We start from the raw sequence: 13,952 nt of genomic DNA on the forward strand, positions 1-13,952 counted from the left end.
CCAGCATTCAGCTGTTAGTTTTCTCCTAAACTGGTTCTTAGCAGTTATATGGTCAGACCTCACTCTTGCATAGTGATACTGGCTGGCTTCACTCACATTGGGTTTTGCAGAAACTCTGTGTTTAACTTTGCAGGTGTTTGACTCCACAGCTCTGTTTAAAATGAGGGAGATCACAGACATGGTCTCATTTTTTTTTTTATTAAGTTGTAATCTAAAGATTAAAATGACAGAAAACTAGCTTTTGTTGAAAGTAATGCCCGTAAGTGACAAGAGGAGAGCATGCATGTTCTACATTTGATGACTGCATCCCTGAACAGATTGTGGGCAGAAATGCAGAGGAATGCCAAGAGAGACAGGAGTGGTGATTGAGTTGTAGATTCAGTGCACAACTGTGGTACATTTTCAGAACATCTTTGCAGTGGTGAGAAGAAAGAGAGTACTGTGGACTTGCTTCTTGCAAAGAACGGGTTCTGATGGGAGTGGAGCAATCAGAGCACAGAGTTGTCCTCAGGCAACTGTCCTATAAAGATTAAAAAGTAGAAAGGTTAGATCAATGTGGTACAGTCCCCAAAGGAACGGGTATAGTGGTACCTCATATTAAGAACTTAATTTGTTCTGGAGGTCCGTTCTTAACCTGAAACTGTTCTTAACCTGAAGCACCACTTTAGCTAATGGGGCCTCCTGCTGCTGCAGTGCCACCGCCGCACAATTTCTGTTCTCATCCTGAAGCAAAGTTCTTAAACCAAGGTACTATTTCTGGGTTAGTGGAGTCTGTAACCTGAAGCGTCTGTAACCTGAAGCATCTGTAACCCGAGGTACCACTGTAATTGCTTTCTGGACTTCTTCTGCCTACTGATGGTAGGACCATCAGGGTCTAGAAACCAAGTCTTATGAGGAACAGTTGAGGAAGCTGGGTATGTTTATTTTATTTTTATTTTTTTGTAAATAATTTTTATTCATTTTCCAATTAAAAAATATTCATATTAATACCAAATCAAATCTTTCCACATTAAAAAACAACAACAACCCAATATATTCAATTCTATAATCCAAATTAATTAATTTCAATGGGACTTCCCGTGTTCTGGATTTCAAAAGCCAAATATCCATCCTTTACTTTCTGCTATCTTCTCTATTACTTCACAATTTTCCAATCCTGATATTAACAATCTCCTCTCTCTATCAGTCAGGAAGCTGGGTATGTTAGCCTGGAGAAGAGAAGACTGATTGCCATTTTCAGACATCTGAAGGGCTGACACACAGAAGATGGAAAACGTTTGTTTTCTCTTGCTCCGGAAGGTAGGATCCGAACCAATGGATTCAAGTTTCAAATTACAGTGGTACCTCGGGTTAAGTACTTAATTCGTTCCGGAGGTCTGTTCTTAACCTGAAACTGTTCTTAACCTGAAGCACCACTTTAGTTAATGGGGCCTCCTGCTGCCGCCGTGCCACCGGACCACAATTTCTGTTCTCATCCTGAAGCAAAGTTCTTAACCTGAAGCACTATTTCTGGGTTAGAGGAGTCTGTAACCTGAAGCATATGTAACCTGAAGTGTATGTAACCTGAGGTACCACTGTACAAGAAACAAGATTTCAAGTAATCATCAGGTAGAACCATCAGGAAGGTAGTCAATTCTGCTTCATGAGGCTTTTAAACAGAGGTTGGATGGCCATCTGTCACGGATGCTTTAGCTGAGATTCCTGCAGTGCAGGGCATGGGATCCTCATGGGAACTCAATGATTATGTTATTTCACAAGGCATGGGTGGGGAGCCAGTCCTCCAGGCCTTTCTATCTGGCCTTTGAAATCTCCCCCCAGGGCCACACCTCTCACAGCCCATGCTTTGCAACCCAGGTTTTTATAATATGTCATTCTGCTCTGATCACATGCAATGAAGTTCCACTCTGTGGGCTGAGTCACACATTCATGTGGCCCATATATCAATCATTATCTCAAGGATGGGGGAACCTCTGGTCCAAGGGGGGGGGGGACATTCAAATGAGGCCCTCCAGGCCTTCCTATCCAATTCTCTAGAGCAACAGGTAGATCATTGGACATCTGTGGTAGATCACTGGCTCCCCCCCAAAGAAGCTTTGACCTGAACCCCCAAAAGCAGGGCCTTCTTCCTCCCTAAAAAAGCTCAACCTGAACCCCTCAAAATGGGGTAGATGACTGCCAGTTTTTAACTCTGTCTCTTGGGAGTTGGCCACCCCGGCTCTAGAGTCTTCACCAGGAGACCACCACCCCTTTACCTGCCCTGCTCTGCACCCTTCTCAAGTGTATTTGTCTATCTAGAATGTGTCATTGGACAGCAATAATGCCTCTTGCATGAATGGAGAGTGAATGGAGAAGTATGTATTTGTGTATAGAAATCTTAGATTTCTCTGTGGCCGGAATGTAGTCTACTGGAAAAAAGTAAGAGGAACATCCATTGCTACATTGAGAGGAATGCCACCACAGAGCTTCTCTCATCACAATGCTATCCCATAGTAGCAAATCAGAAAAAACCCAAAAACAAAACTAATATTTGAAGTCATGCAAATATTGGTACTTACTTGGTACAGCAGTTCATTCCTCCATGGCAATTTCCGGATACACTAAAAGTTGGAGGACATGGACCAAAAATGCAGTAACTCTGCCCCTTTGCTCTGCAGGCAAGGGTATCGCCGAGATCAGGAGGAGGACCCTGAGCATAACCTAGCCACAAGAGACGGGGTATTAGTTTCTTAGCTTATTATTCATTCACATACAACAAACAACCCACAGTTGTGAGCATTAGTTTGGGGTGTGGGCAGGTATCTGTCTGTGGAACATATTATTAGGGGCAGTCCGTCAGGCGGCAAAATGGAAAGGTGCCATACCACCCAGCAGCTGACTCCATGAAACTCCCATCTGCCAAAGCCAGCAATAAAATTCCCACCACATTTGCAATAAAATTGCTGGCATATTTGCAAAGCTAAACAGAGTCCACTACGGTTTCAAATTGGATAGGGGACCATGTGTTGAGATTCCTTCATTGCCCATTAAGCTCGTTTGCCTTCAATAGCAGTAAAGCTCTGCTGGATGAAATATTAATTGCTTCTGGTCTATTTTTTGGGAATCCTACAACATGTTTAAGTTTTTACTCTGCTAACTATACACTGGAATCTACTCTGGATCAATGCTGAGTAAAATTCCGTGACATAGATAAGGGAAGAGAGGGAATGTTTTGGAAAATATTTAAGGAGGTACAGCAGCCAAAATAAACTTCTAAGTCGGGGTTGACTTAGGCGCAGCAGTAAACAACAACTAGGAAATTAAGTAGAATGACATTGGGTGGAGCAAAAGGATATATGCAGCTTGAGAAAGATCAACTAGGATGTCAAGGAGGGATAGACTGGGAAATCTTGAGATATGAGATGAGATGATTAAAACAGAACTGTAAGATGTATATAATAACTTCGAAGAATGCAATAATAATAGTTGTCATGAAGTAGTGATCCTGTGAGAAAGTATCGCTGGGTGGGGCCCCTCAGATGGTAACAATTAGTCCCCAAAGTGGGAGCATGTGATGGGGCTGGCTGGCTGCCAGCGTTCCCCAGCCCCTATAAATCTTTGAGTTAACCTGCTGGGAGGGAAAGAGAACACACCATGGATTAGACTTGCTGTTTGATGTTCTGCAGCTGGTGCTAGAAAAGAAGCCAATAAAGTCTGATAACCCGTTCAGTGCCTGTGTGTGATGGATTAGGACTCAGGAAACTAATCCCCTCAATAATAATTATGATGATGTTGATGATATCAGTCCCCAGGTAGGTTTCTCTTTGTCCATCATCAACCTTGTGCAGAGCAATTGCCAATCAGTGTAGACCAGGGCTGGCCAATGTGATGCTCCATCATCTGTGAACACTGGCCATCCTGGCTGAGACACATGTGAATTATCACCCAGAAGATCTGAAGAACACCATACTGGCTACTTCGGTACAGAAAGTACTGAGCTAAATGGATGAGGAAGCTTTCTAAGCCTTTAGAATGAAGCAAGCCAAATAAACTAAGAATAAAAACAAACTGTGCCCCTTCCTCTCTTCCACCAAACTGAAAATCTTTCATCTTTATTGGGGTGTGTGTATATATGAGGCCAAAGTTCTTTTCCAACTTACCTGGGCAAATCTGGAAGAGGAGCACAACAACAGCAACGAAGAAGTAAAGGATCCTCATGGCTGATGATCTGGTGGGCTCTGGAGTCTGGTGGGCAGTAGAAATTCACACAAATTCTCAGGCCAGATATTTTTTGGAGGTTGAAGCTAGAGACTGCTTGCGTATTTATAGGGTTGAAACGATTGTGAAATCTAGGTGCATATGTTACTTGTCAATAAGTAACTGTCCTTAACAGTTTGCGAAACTTGCCGGCTACTGGAGGGTAATTGCACATTTCAAATGACAATTAAACAGTGATGCAAGATGCACGGTGAAAATCCATTAACCTGTCTTACTCTTACGAAACTTCAGCAACAACACATTAAGTTCCTTGTGATCTAATTGATGGAGGGAACTCCTGGGGGCTCTTGGAAACAGAGAAATGATCATATGAAGAGTCTGCTGGATCAGGCCAATGGCCCACCTAGTCCAACATCCTGTTCTCACAGTGGCCAACCAGATCCCTGTGGGAAATATGTAAGCAGGATTCGTACACAAGAGCCTTCTACCCTCCTTTGGTTTCAAGCAACTGATACTTCACAAGCATTTCTGCCTCCAACTGAGTAGGCAGAGCATAGCCATCATAGCTAATAATAATAAAAAAGTAATAGTAAAAAACAAATTAAATGCTTTTTATATATATACAATGAGCTGAGATCTCTGGCTAGTCAATAGCCCACCCCAGGCAAGATAGCATTAGCCAAAAAGATGCATGCCCATAATTACTTGTAACATTTATATGCTATTTTTAACAGAGTGATGTGCAGCTTTCTTGTTCATTTGTATTTGGCAGTTTATCAGTCATGCAACTTAAATTTGCTTCCATTCTTTTTTCTCACCCCCACCCCTCTTAGGGTTCCAGTCTCCAAAATGTGGCAGTCTGTGGTATCTCTATGTCTCCTGGTAGTCCTTAATGGGCGCTAACAATGTCCTCATCTTCCCCCCTCTCTCTCACGACATGGTCAACTACATCAATAAGTTGAACACTACCTGGCAGGTAAGTACCAGATTTTGGCTGGCCAGTTGGGATGCGGATGACACTGACAGGAGAAGGACGTGTTACAACTGAAGGAGTGTCCCCACCTCCATCGTTCTGCCCGGACGCTGAGGTCCAGCGCCGAGGGCCTTCTGGCGGTTCCCTCACTGTAAGAAGCAAAGCTACAGGGAACTAGGCAGAGGGACTTCTCGGTGGTGGCTCCCACCCTGTGGAACACCCTTGCATCAGATGTCAAATAACTACCTGACATTTAGAAGACACCTGAAGGCAGCCCTGTTTAGGGAAGTTTTTAATGTGTGACATTTTAATGTATTTTTAATATTTGCTGGAAGCTGCCCAGAGTAGCTGGGGAGACCCAGCCAGATGGGCGGGGTACAAATAATAATAATAATAATAATAATAATAATAATAATAATAATAATAATAATTGTTGTTGTTATTTTTTTATTATTATTATTTATTATTATTATCATCATCATCATCATCATTGATAGCCTTTCCTCTTGAATTTGTCTCTTTTAAATAAGAAATAAGAAAAAGATAATGGTGAGGGTAAGCACTGTTGCTTTTTTCTTTTAACTTCACTTGGGGAGAAGGTGAAATCACAAACTGCGCATGAAATACTGGGTGTGAGGAGAGTCTGGGTGAAGCAACAGGAAAATTCCATAGCTTCAACTTGACTACTTGAAACTGTCTGACCTTATTATTATTATTTAAATGACCTATACCATGCAAATCATTTATCCGGCCTTGTCCTGAGGCTTTAATGCCGTTAACACCTAAACGTTCCAACCTGTGAACTTGACCCTGGATGTAAGCCTTGATTTGCGCAATTGATGGAAGCCTTGGGCCGGCTATGCACTTATACAACTGAAAGTGGAGTCTGGCAATCTGCACAGTTGATAAAAGCGAAATCTGAGCAGGTCTCTAGTTGGTAAATAACTTATGGCTAAGTTCTTGGCACTGATTTACCTCCTTCAGAGGAAACCACCAATGAGGTCACACAAATGAAAGAAGAGACAAGAAAGGAGAATATCATTATTCTTATTTAACACTGATAAGCTCTCTAAATTGTTGTTGTTGTTTATTAAATCTATTAGACCTGTCACCTGTATAGTTTTGTCTCAAAGCATCTCCTCCTGCCAATTTTATGTTTTGATCCATATAATCCTGTATACCCATAAAGGTTGGTTGGTTGATTGATTGATATTAAAGTTATTTATTGCCCTTCATCTGAGAATCACAGGGTGATTTACAATATTTAAAAAAGTAATATAATAGCAAAAAAAAAAAAAAAATAGCCCCCCTAAACACAGTTTAGATTTATTGATATTAAAGTTATATATTGCCCTTCATCTGAGAATCACAGGGTGATGTACAGCATTTTAAAAAGTAATATACGGTAATAGCAAACAAAACAATACTCCCATCCCCTAAACATCATAGATTGCTTAATTAGCCAAAGACCTGGGAGAAGAGGAGCGTTTTTACGTAATGAAGCCATCTGGAGTTTCCAAATTGGGACCATATCAGAGGAAATCCTTTCTAACTTAGTTGCATCAGGCTAGCCAGCATGGGCTGCTGATTCTTGTCTCGATGTCCGTCACAGATCAGAAACTCACAGCTGGAGGTGACAAGGCTGGCTGCCCATCATCTATTCCCATTTGTTATGGGTCACTTAATACTCAAGGACGTACTTTCCCAGATCTGGTACCCGTCGGCATAGCAACTGATAGGTCAGCCTGGAGCACCAGAACAAAGTTCTCTGCAGGCCTATGTCAGCCGCTTACAAAGTGCACACTGCCCCAAAGGTAACTGGCTAGTAACTGATTGTTCAAAGCACCCATGGGATTCCTTCTTTCGTAGTATGGTGCCCTGTACGAGGCCAAAATTTGGCACACCAAAATGGATCTTCTCAATTATGGATCTTCTCAATTTTGTGGCGCGCGGTGTCCACAGTGCCCTAAATCCAGCACTGCCAGGAAACTGCACTTTTGCCAGGCATGATAGTGTGGGCCGCACAATGTTTGTGCGGACATGCAATGAAGCCAAACATTGAAGAAGAGGGAAGAAGAGTTTGGATTTGATATCCCGCTTTATCACTACCCTAAGGAGTCTCAAAGTGGCTAACATTCTCCTTTCCCTTCCTCCCCCACAACAAACACTCTGTGGGGTGAGTGAGGCTGAGAGACTTCAGAGAAGTGTGACTAGCCCAAGGTCACCCAGTAGCTGCATGTGGAGGAGTGGGGAATCGAACCTGGGTCACCAGATTACGAGTCCACTGCTCTTAACCACTACACCACACTGGCTCCCAGCGGAAGATTCAAGCCAAATTTTCCTTCATGCAGCGCACAGTTAAACTATGGAACTCCTGCAGGAGACAGTGACGACCACCAATCTTCTTCTTTTTTTGTAAATACATTTTTATTTGATTTTCAAAAATATAAACATAAAACAAAACCAATTCAGAATCCAGAGATCAAGATTACTCTGAGTCTCCTGACTCCTCCCCCCATCCTTCCCATGCGTCCTATTGATAATATTTTCAACTGCATATCAATACTTCTCTGATTATTTTTGTCTTTCTAAATTATCCGTACATTCTGTTACATTACAAGTGGGGATGAAATCCTGCCAATGTTTTAACCTGCTTACAATGATCTTGTATATAAATTATAAACTTTTAAAAAAAAAGAATTTAAAGAACTTTAAAAATAAACTTCTTCTTGATTCCTGAGCTCCCCAGCTGATTTTGAAATTTTGCAATTTTGGCATAGTCTATCAGCTTGGCTTGCCATTCTTCTCCGGTCGGGGTTGTCTCTTCCTTCCATCTCTGGGCTAGTAGTATCTGTGCAGCTGTTGTTGCGTACATGAACAGTCTTTTCTGGTGTTTCGGAATCGTGGTACCTATGATTCCTAATAAGAGTGACTGCCACCAATCCAGATGGCTTTAAAAGACAGACAAATTCATGCAGGAGAGGGTCAGGAGAGAGCCAATGTGGTGTAGTGGTTAAGAGTGGTGGACTTGTAATCTGGTGAACCAGGTTCGATTCCCCACTCCTATTTATAGCTATTAACCACAATGATTATGCTCAACTGCCACTGTTGAGGCAGTAGTGCCTCTCAATACTAGTGGCTGGAAACTGCAGGAGGGTAGAGGACTTTCATGACCAAATCCTTCAGGCTCTTCTCGTGTTCTCATGTGTGTGTAACTTGATTTCCTTTGTGCATTATGCTACTCTTGGTGAAACAGGCAGCATACACTTAAACCACATTTAAATGTACTTTTATTATTAGCGTTATATTTATTTACACCCTGCCTTTCTCCCAGGACCAGGACTCAAGGTGGCAGAATTAAAGCAGATAGAAAAATCAAAACAAATACAAATAAAATACACCTAGCTAACAACATTTAAAAGTATCTGAAGAAGTGTGCATGCACACAAAAGCTTATACCCAGAACAAACTTAGTTGGTCTCTAAGGTGCTACTGGACATTTTTTAAAAAAAATTTCTTTTGACTGTGTCAGACCAACCCAGCTACCTACCTGACCCTTTAGAAGGTTGGAGTTAAAAAGGAATTAAAGCACCTTCTACAGCATTAAAACAACGCAAACATGCACTTGAAGCAAACAATTCTGGGAATTGTTAGGGTGCTGAGAATTGTAGAAGGGTAAAGTTTCCAGGAACCTTTGTGGGAAACGTCCCTCCATCCATAGTTCTTCAGGCACTGTGTCCACCAAATCTAAATCCTTAAACCTGTTCCTCACTTCCACTGTGTATTCATAAGGGATTTGATTTAGACTGTATCTTACCAGCCCAGTGGTTTTTCCTACTTTCTTTAGTTTAAGCTTGAATTTTTCTTAAGAAGCAGATGATCTGAGCCACAGTCAGCTCCAGGGCTTGTTTTTGCTGACTGTATAGAGCTTCTCCATCTTTGGCTGCAGAGAATATAATCAATCTGATTTCGATGCTGCCCATCTGGTGATGTCCATGTGTAGAGTCGTCTCTTGTGTTGTTGGAAAAGAGTGTTTGTGGTGACTAGCTTGTTCTCTTGACAGAACTCTATTAGCCTTTGCCCTGCTTCGTCTTGAACTCCAAGGCCAAACTTGCCAGTTATTCCGTTTATCTCTATGGTGGGTACACAGCCCAAATCACAGTGGTGCTTTTCCTGGAACCCACAATTGTATCAACCAGACCCTTCTGCACTTAATATATTTGTATTTTTGGGTACTTCTTATGGCTGTGCAGAACCTCTCCACCTGTGGCTTATTGATCTCTAGAAAACATGTGGTCACCCTCTCTTTGTGTAAGCTGTGCCATTTTGCTGTGCTCGTATCTCTGTGATTAAGACTTGAGTCATAACATGGAGAGTTTTCTTACTTTAGAGGAGAGAGGAGTCCCTGTGTTTGTCTTTCTCAGACCCTCCAAGTGTCCCTGTTTCCCAGAGACAGGCCCGGATTTACAGAAGCTGTCCCGGTTTCTGATTTGATCCTGGAATGTCCCACTTTTCCTTAGGACATCTCAATTGGTCTGTATAGTTAAAGCTATGGTTTTCCCAAGAGTGGTGTATGGAAGTGAGAGCTGGACCATAAAGAAGGCTGATCCCCGAAGAATTGATGCTTTTGAATTATGGTGTTGGGGGAGACTCTTGAGAGTCCCATGAACTGCAAGAAGATCAAACCTCTCAATTCTTAAGGAAATCAGCCCTGAGTGCTCAGTGGAAGGACAGATCGTGAAGCTGAGGCTCCAGTACTTTGGCCACCTCATGAGAAGAGAAGACTCCCTGGGAAAGACCCTGATGTTGGGAAATATGAAGGGCACAAGGAGAAGGGGGCGACAGAGGATGAGATGGTTGGACAGTGTTCTCAAGGCTGCCAACATGAGTTTGACCAAACTGCAAGAGGCAGTGGAAGACAGGAGTGCCTGGCATGCTCTGGTCCATGGGGTCACGAAGAGTCGGACACGACTAAACGACTAAACAACAACAATTTTCACTGGGGAAATGTTGGTGGGGATGGAGTTATGTGACCCCCAAGCCAAGGAGATAAGTAACTATACAACCTTTAGAAGACATCTGAAGGCAGCCCTGAATAGGGGAAGTTTTTAATGTTTAATTTATTATTATTATTATTATTATTATTATTATTATTATTATTATTATGTTGAAAGCCACCTAGAGTGGCTCTGGCAACCCAGTCAGATGGGCAGGGTTTAAATAATAAAATTATTATTATTATTATTATTATTATTATTATTATTATTATTATTGAATAGGACCCCTATTTTCATCAGATGAATGTTGCAGGGAATGCTTTCTTAATATGCTTCCTACGAGTGAGGCAGTGGAGGGGAAGCAATTTCTTAGTGATCTGGTTTGTGGTAACAAATGCACTGCCAACGACTTAAAAACAACAGGACACTTGTTTTATTTGTTTTTATTTATAAGATTTCTTGCCCACCTTCTCTCTAAGGACATGAGGCAGGTTACAGCAGTATAATCATGCAGTTATAAAAAGTGTTTCAGTCATAGCAGAGTTGGAAGGGACCCTGAGGGTCATTTAGGCTGACCCCCTGCAATGCAGGAATCACAGCTAAGGAATCCCTGAAACACAGCAGTATAGATACAGCAAAGGAAGGCCATTCAGAGAAAACAAAAGACCTGAACTGCCAAAGGCCGGGGTAAAGAGGTGTGTGTCTTCTGCATACAACAAAAGCTGTGTGGGGAGGGAATTCCACAACTGAGTCGAGATGATTTAATACAGTGGTACCTCAGTTTTCAAATGTAATCCTTTCCGGAAGACCATTTGAGTTTTGAGACATTCAAAAACTGAAAACTCAATACAGAAGCCTCAATAAGGAAAACTCAATATGGAAAACTCAACATGGAAGCTGCGTGGCATGTTCAACTTCCGAAAAGTGTTTGAAAACTCAACCATTTATGTCCATGTTTCTGCCGTTTGAAAACCTAAACGTTCATCAACAGAGACGTGCAAAAATTGAGGTACCACTATATTTGAATTCTGGTTTTCCAACAACAAATGTTAATCTCAGAATAGCTCACAATAATTGCAATCAGACTAATTTGGTCCAGGTACTGAGATTCCACCAGATCCAGCAGAGAGATCTACTCAATGCACTGCGACCCACAAATACATTTCAGTTCTTTCTCTGCTACTGATCAGTCACCTTTAACTTCTCTAAACTTGGGATTTAATAGCTTGGCAAATGTTATACTTGCATGCCAGCTCATTCAACCATTTGAATGGATTTTATTCTTCGCATTAAATCTCCACCGGGAGGATTTATCTCCCAGGGTTAATACCAGGAACCATTTATATAGCAATTTTAATAAGTAAACCCAAGTGCTTAATGCAACTTATGATGTCAGCACTACAATGAGTGCATTCAAAACAACAATCCTCCCTCCCTCCCTCCCTCTCAGCACAACCTGTGCTGTTCTTACTATAATGAATAAATTCTTAGTTCTGACTTACTCCAAGCATACAGTTCCGGCTTTACAGGTAATTTGGCATCTTGTTCAACCCTCAAAACCTGCAGCTGAAGGGATCTCTGGATTCAAATTTTTGACAAGCAACAGAAATGACATTTCTCCCCAATGCAATATTTACTGTAGGGCCTCTAGTTCCTGTAGGAAAAAAAATTTAATTAGGAAATAAAAGGAAAATAGACACACCTGCAATGTGTGAAAACTAGGCGCAAGAGGGCCCCCCACTGCCCTGCAAAATGACCTGCATTTCCCCCCGAAAAGATCAACAGGTCCAGTGCAACTGTTTGCAAGGAGAGACTAGTATTTTCAATTTTTTAGATGGGAAGAATTGAGTGAATTATTTATGCGTTAATGGGAAGAGCTTGTTGTATTTTGACACAGCACCACCAATCTAGTTCTGTATCTCAGCGTCTTATTATATCTTTATCATTTTTCACACAGCCAGAGAGGTGCAATAGTCTGATATTTCCTACAATTGCAATAAATAATTAAAATTCAATGCTGAGTTTGTGAGTTCAAGCAAAACTGTTGTCTGGTGACCAGCATAGTGTATATGTTATACTACAGAGTATTCTTCTTCTTCCTTGGTGATCACTCATAGCTGAGTAGGGATGTGGGTGGCACTGTGGTCTAAATTACTGAGCCTAGGGGTTGCCGATTGGAAGGTAGGTGGTTCGAATCCCAGCGATGGGGTGAGCTCCCATTGTTTGGTCTCAGCTCCTGCCAACCTAGCAGTTTCAAAGCACATCAAAGTGCAAGTAGGTAAATGGCGGGAAGGTAAATGGCATTTCCGTGCACTGCTCTGGTTTTGCCAGAAGGAGCTTAGTCATACTGGCCACATGACCTGGAAAAACTGTCTGTGAGAAACGTTGGCTCCCTCAGCCAGTAAAGCAAGATGAGCACCGCAACCCCAGTCATTCGCGACTGAACTTAACTGTCAGGGGTCCTTTACCTTTACCATAGCTGAGTAAGATTGTCTTCCATAAACATGGTTTTAACAGTGAGTCCGTAAGTGACTGTGGAAGCCAATTCTGGATCCACACGTCCTTCCACAGTGGGGACATAGGTTTCTGGGCAATAGTGTCAGAGAACCAATATGATATCTCTTACTTTCTCATTTTTCTAATCTTAAATTCAGCTCTGAGCATTTCTGCAGCAATCTGAAAAAAATCCTCCTGAAAGATTCATCAGCAATTTAGGGCAAATTTCTTCAAACATGCCCATTTTGTACATAATTCTTTGCAAGCAATTTCCCCTAATAAAATGCATTCCAATATTTTCACCAAAGTATGCACAGTCTTCTCTTTTTCTCTGTATTTCTGTGCAAACATTTGTATAACATCAGAAGGGTTGCCAAACAAACTTGGGTTTTGCCACTGCTCAGTACCTGGGGACATACGAAGGAAACAAGACATTCCCTCTTGTCAGTCTGATGAGTCTGGCTGGCTTTCTCTCCAGAATTTAGTTTATAGAACAACAATTCCTCTCTCTTGAAGTAAGGATTTATAGTCTTGCATCATCATCGTTAGTATTATTATTTAAAAGAAAGTAGGAGAAAGACAGTGCTCCCATCAGTTTCTGGAATCTTGCTCATCACTCATCAGAATAAGCAAAATGTTGGTTTTGCTGAAATAGAGGTACAAACGAGTTATAAAGCGAGATGCTTAATACTGAGTTGAGCAATCGGCTCAGTATTTTCTATTCTACACTGAAGTTACATACATACATGCCATACTTTTAAAGTACATTATCCCATGTGTTGACAGATTCTGGAAATTGTGGTTTACCTCTCACATAGCTGCAGTTTTCAGCATGCTTAATAAACCATAGTTCCCAGGATCCTTTGGAGGGGGAAAATGTGTGGTGTTTAGTGTCTGGCAATGGCCATCCAGGTCTTGAGACAGGCATCTTTCCCAACCCTGCTTAGAGTTGTCATGATTTGAACCCGTGACCTTGGATGTGCACAGTTTGTCCTGCATCACTGATCTGTGCCCCTTCCCCCGAGATGATATCATTTTACTTTCTCAGCAGTCATGCTTAAGTAACCTAGCACAGTACCTGCTCTGAGTCATTTCCTGATCACTATCAGTTTAAATAATAACCATCACGACCTCTTTCGAGCCATTCTTCACTGCTGAAATATAACCACCCACCATAGGGTGGGGTGGGGGCAAACCCACACACAGTATTCTTCCAATTATCACCATTTGGATTTGAACTCCAGAGTCCAAACTTATTGGCTAATATTGTTGGGTTTTTAACATGCCTGGCT

At 41.8% G+C, this 13,952-nt stretch overlaps 1 long non-coding RNA gene across 2 annotated transcripts; it reads right to left on the minus strand.

Moving 5' to 3' along the window:
- Positions 1-251: 251 nt before the first annotated feature.
- Positions 252-11,726, minus strand: LOC310842141. Of its 2 annotated transcripts, XR_014562921.1 has the most exons (4): positions 11,667-11,726; positions 4,137-4,221; positions 2,556-2,697; positions 252-520 (listed from the first exon to the last, which is right to left on the minus strand). It is a non-coding gene; the product is annotated as an uncharacterized lncRNA (long non-coding RNA). The 2 variants fall into 2 exon arrangements; XR_014562922.1 differs by lacking the exon at positions 11,667-11,726 and having other exon boundaries at positions 4,137-4,248.
- Positions 11,727-13,952: the final 2,226 nt, after the last annotated feature.

The sequence above is a fragment of the Podarcis gaigeae genome (genome assembly GCF_964106915.1).
Source record: "Podarcis gaigeae genome assembly, chromosome: 3".
NCBI classification, from domain to species: domain Eukaryota; kingdom Metazoa; phylum Chordata; class Lepidosauria; order Squamata; family Lacertidae; genus Podarcis; species Podarcis gaigeae.